Source organism: Condylura cristata, unplaced genomic scaffold (genome assembly GCF_000260355.1).
Source record: "Condylura cristata isolate star-nosed mole 26May11 unplaced genomic scaffold, ConCri1.0 scaffold00001, whole genome shotgun sequence".
In the NCBI taxonomy this organism is placed as follows: Eukaryota; Metazoa; Chordata; class Mammalia; order Eulipotyphla; family Talpidae; genus Condylura; species Condylura cristata.
The window spans coordinates 72,841,904-72,847,903 of record NW_004567102.1 but is presented as its reverse complement, the minus strand read 5'-3'; positions in this window follow the sequence as shown (position 1 = coordinate 72,847,903).

Genomic DNA, 6,000 nt, shown 5'->3' with positions numbered 1-6,000 from the left:
CACACACACACACACACACACACACAATCTTATGTTCACATCTTCTCTAACCTCAACTCAAAATAGAATTTTTCATGGAAATAAAATTCTTCTTAGTAATTGATTTTCCTGGAATGAATTAAATTAGCATCCTCTTCCTCAAAAGTTGTTTTCCTTCATTTACCTTTCCTTGTCCTGCCAACAGTCTGTACTATTATTCATTTTTAAGACTCAAAGTTTTATTACACATTTTTGTTTTTGTTTTGCTGACCTGCCTTTGACCATAATTTCTTTCATGCCTCCATATATCACATCATGTATTCAGCTTGATTTGTAAGTAGACATTTTAATATCTTGGAAATAAAAGGTCAGTTGGGGGAATAGGAGCAGGGGAAATGGAACCTTGTCATGCTGGTAGAAAGAAAAGATGAAGCCAAATGAAAATTGCAAAATTTGTTGCTTTGGTCCATTGGTAATTTTCCCCTGAGCAAATGTGAGTCTTCAAACTTTCTCCCTCCCTGGCTCTCACTCAACTGACATACTGCAGGTGCCACAGTTGAGATTTAACAATGAAAAAAAAGTCCATTTCTTTTCTAGTTCCCCAGCAAAGACATCACAAAAGATAGAGTTATCATGAGCTAATTACAGTCCTTGAAAATTACCTTTGTGCTTTGCAAATATGCATTTTTTTTTCTTTGCTGGTGATGAAGAAGTTGGCAGTTTAAATAAAAAATACTATTTAAAGTAACAGAGTACAGTTATATAACCTTTTCACATAAATCACACAATAACTCTTTGTGCTTTGTAAAAAAAAATGAACTGCAGTGCTTGTTAAGAAGATTTATTTATATAATAATCTATGCAAAGGACTTTTTTTTTTCCTTTTATAAGAGTGGGATGTTCTCTTTTTTTTCACCTCTGGAAGTTGCAGATTAGAGGGCAAGAATATCCTCAGTCACCACATTGGCTGCACACACTTCAGCTACTAAAGACTCCGATTCAAGTCGTGCTTGGCATTACCACCCGTCTTTATTTCTAAGCACACCAATAGAAAATGTAATAGAGCCTATACCTAGTAAATAATTACAATAAAATACATAGAATCCAAATCCAATCTAGTGCAATGATTCATTTGTATCCATAAATCACATCATGGCCTGAAATGATTTGTCTTAGTTTTTTAGGAATATTTCAGTAATACAGGAACACGAGTATCTTTAATTAGTGAGGGGGAGAGAATCCAAGGGACCATGGCAACCCCACAATTCATTGATATTCCATGGAATTCTTCCAGTAGGTTGTTGTTTCCCCACATTTCAGCAACCCCTCATTGGTTCCCCTTCACTTTATTCCTCGATTTAAACCTAGAAGGAATGGTCTCTCATTACACACAGCATTGCCACCTACCATTTAAAAATGTCCACCCAATAAAATGCCCTGACACCAAATTGATCTTATCATTAACCTGTCCACCCCAAAGGGCTTCAGAATTGAAGATCCAGGGCTGTGCATAAGTCCTTAAATGCTAAGCTTTACTCAGATAGGCCCTCTTACCTCTCTACCTAGAGGATCACTCCAGGAAGAGCAAGCCTTGCAGGGAGATAAACCTAAAAGGGACATTTTATTGGTCAAATATATCTATTCTAACTCTTGCTCAACAGTGGGAGTTCTGAAGACAGAGAAACCCACAAGGGCTTTCTTGTGTGTGCTTATCTTTCCTTGAGATGCTGACCTAACTTTGAAAAGCTATCTCTATGGAAAATTCTGGGCTCCCCTCCAAAAGTAACCAGTAGGAGGTGACTGTCTTAATCAGTGGTTGTGTTCTCTGTCTTTACATAAACAGGTTAAGCCAGCCGCCAGTGCCTCTCTCCAACCCAGAGCAGCTCACATTACCCTGGGCTGGAAAGATGGGCTGAACTGGAGCTGCGTTATGAAAGCAGAGGACTTGCCTCTCCCAGTGACAGCAAAGTCCTGGCTGCTGTTTATAATGACCAGAGTCATCAGTCCTGGTGCTTTTGGTCCACAAGAAGGTGACTAAAATGTGGCCTGTACTCATTGCCAAAATGGGAAGATCTCTCCAACTGCCAAGTGGAGCTAACAACCCAAAAAGGAAAGAGGAAATTTGATAACTCTGATTGGTACATAATTGTCAAGTTACTCAATTTCCTAACATAGTGGAAAAACCATAAAAACAGATAACACCTTGGTTCTATGTGGAATGGAGTGACAGGTTGTGTGGGATTTGATAAACTGGAGAGGTCCCTCTAGCTCTTCAATGGAGGACTGTCTTTGCCTGGGATGCGTCTGAGAGCTTAAGTTTATAGAATCAACAACAACGACTGATACTGAAAAGACACTGCTGACAAAAGAGATTAACTTTCTTCATACACCCTGAAGACATCCCTCAAAACTATGAGTTGCTCCAAAGTAGCAGCAAACTGCACTGAAGAAAACCTAAGTGAGTGGAACACTGAAAAAGGCCTTCTGAACTGTGATTGTCAAGGCTGGCCATAATACCCAAGGCAGGAGAGATACTTTCATGTCCTTCTGACTTCCCCACCCTCCAAAAAAGTTTGAAACTTGATTAGGGTTTAGATAATGCACCAGAATAATTTTTAAAACAGCAAGCAAATGAGCAAAAACTTTTCCATGTAGTATTTTCTTACAATGGTTTCGTGAAAAATATTCCACTTCCATTAATCATAATAATGGTAATAATTATGAATTCTGGACTTTGCTTCTGAAAGAAATGCTTTCCCAGAGAAGGTATTTTAACTTGCTATCACATTGATTTAAAAATCACTGAATTAAGGCCACTGGTTTGTAGGTCAAGCCATATTTGAATGGCTTAGAATAACTTTTTTTTTCTCTTTCGTTACAAGAATTGAATGCAAAGTATGTAAGGCCCTTATGCTGATCTTATTTTCAAACACATGAATAGCTACTGCAATTCCAGTAGGATTCCTCTGTTTTTTATTTTGACAGCATAACACTACACCCATGGGAGCTGAGCTTTTCAGGTGTTAAAGAGGATTTGTTATAAGAAAATGATTATAATAGGATTTAATGTAATTGAAAGTCAAGGTACAGTAGCCATACAGTGTATCAGAGAGAGTGTCAAAACTTGCAGCCAGGGTGGAGTGACTTTTGCTAAGCAAACAACAAAAGTAGAGAGAGAAGAAAATATTCTGTGTACAACAGGATCTGCAAGGTTGGCCAACCTGATAAGCCTGCCCCACCAAGTGGGTCTCGGACCCCCTGGTGCCACAGTGCTGCCCTGGCAAAGGGGCTGTGGACAAGCTGCACCCTTTCGACCCCACAAGAGTGTTTTCATAACAAGTTATATAATAACCCGAGTGCCTGTCTGTTATTTGACAGGCAGTCACCCTTGCCCTTCGAGGTTCTGGGAGGGAAAGGCCCATCCTGAGTCACCGCCCCAGCCTTTCCAGTCCTGGGAACAGGTGTCACTCTGAGTCATGTCACCACTTTCCTAGGTTTGCCGACATGGAAAGGGGTGAATGGGCACCCACACCTGCACGCCAGGCCAGAACCAGGGGGCGCCCTGAGGCTTCACCCATTTTCCTGATGGTGCCATTCTCCATTTAAGAACAGTAGGTTTAGCCAAAGAGGTTTCCGTGGAAGAAGCCCACGAAGAATGCAGGCATCATAATTACCACGGGCTTGGTAAAATAATTATGAACTCCCAAGATCAGAAGCGGGTAGCAGCAAGCAGAAGGAGATGAACAGGAACTGCTGGTCATTCCTCTCTTATAGGGCTATGTTCTTTCTCTAAACCTGCTTTCCTGCCATGCTGATGATGACTACTATTAATAATTGTGTTTTGGTTGATTTTTTATTTCTACCCGTGATTCTGCAGAAGCGTAGCAACGGATTCTGCAGCACCTGAAATGCAAGACCACTTTCACCTCAGATAAGCAGTGAAAGAACTTTCTTTTCAATCATTACTGTTCATTCTTAACTGCTCTTGGCATCCCAAGGGAGAAGAGGAACTGTAGTACAGACAATACCAGGAATGTACTGTGGTTGCTGTTAGTGTTAATATTACGGACATATGTATGAACTACCTTTCTTAAGCAATAAAATGCATTATGAAATGACACGTGACAGCAAATGTCAGGTGACGACTTATGCATTAGTCTTTTGAGCTCTTTCTCCATACCGAGTTGACTCCTACCTGCATCCCAATATCTGCTCAAAAGTAGACATCACTACATTAGTTATAAATATGAAGCTCTTTTCCCTAAATTTTGCTGTCATCAAGTCACAAACTGGCATTTCAGGAATATTTGTATCACAGTTATGGAATTCCTTTTCTGATTAAGACGTACTAACATGCCCTAGTAAGACTATACTGTCCCTTCGCTATTAGCCAGTTCTCTGGATTTACATATAAACAATAGTGAAAGCTGATCTAAAATGTGAATAAATGCAAACATTACTTGTTAGGTAACACTAAATGGTTAATATGTGTGTTCCATATATAATACACAAATGTTATTTTTGCCAACAAATATATTTGACATTCTGAAATGTTTTTAAACTTAAATCTGTTTGTCTTTGGTGATTTTGTAATTAATAATATTTTACGGTAAATCATGATTTCATTCTAAGAAGACTACCCAGAGGAACTATAAAGCTACTCCATTTAGAACTCCTCACCTCCCAGACAGATGACAGAATCCCACATTAAAGCCTAGTTGTTGTTACCACTGTGAAACAGGTAATCAACTAATTACATGTTTTGATTAAAATATACTTCTCTTTTAGAATTTTCTTTTATTCTTATGCATCAGGGTGAGTTGTGTAGTGACAGTTTCAATAAGTACTAAATGTTAAGGTATCCACCTGCAAAGCCCAGTGTAGACATTCAACTACTCACTATACTTTTGTATAGACTTCCCTGTTGTTGGCTACAACTCTTACAATTTGAACTTTTTTTTTTTTTTCATTCCAAATCTGTTTCCCCTGTAGGAGAAGATCCCCATATAAGATCGCTCCACATTAAACACAAATGTGACTTCTACTTCATAATCCTTAATAAAGTTCTTTCATAAACTACTTATTCCTTTGATCACTGTTCTACCTGTGTTCTTCATGCTCCATGAAATTTAACCTTGATTAATTTTGCTTTGTTCCTTTTACACATTCTCATTGCTAAGAATTCTCACTTGCCAGTTCTTCTATCATGGGCAACCCACCAATGAACAGTTGCCAAATATCCTTCTTCTGTTCCTTCGCCCTCTTCAGGAAAGCTCCCTCTTCTAAGAAATGTGTACGGCCAAATCCAAAATCAACTTGAGTTTGTTCGTTGTTCTACATTTTCAAATGATCACTACCTGGAATTATAATGTGGATTTTAGCTTCCAGTTATATAAATAAGCATACTGGTGGTTTTGTATTTGGGAAGATCTAGTGCCATAAAAATTTCACAAATATTCTGTCTTCCTTTTAGTCACAAGTAGAACTGCCATGATTATAAGCATAACTTATGTTTTATATGATCAATGAAAAGATAAAGCAGCAGTGTACAATTTATTCTATTCCTGTCTCTCTCCTCCTGTGAGTGTGGAAATCTAAGTCAGGTCATGCTCCCTCCTGGTGGTCGTGATGAGAACTCCCACCAACTTTCACTGACTTGTAACTTAAGTAAACCTTTGGGGTCGTTTGTTGCCACAGCATAATCTGTATTATACTGACTAAGTAACTTACAGAGAGTAATTTGTCCTCTCACTTACTTTCACTGTCGGCCTTGTGCTTTTAATCACATTGCTGCTATATCCCAAAGCCTGCCAAGTGTCTTCTGTCACTTATATCAAGTATTTTTAGGTCACCATTTTTAAGTCTTGGGTGGAAAGCCTAAGACACAAAAATGGAAAATGATTCCTTCAATGTTTTCCTAGCAATCATTTCTAAAGGCCGAGTTAGAACAGATATGATGTTGGAACAGTTTTCTCTCCTCTGAATCGGCAATTACAAAAAAAAGTCAAGGCTATAAAGACA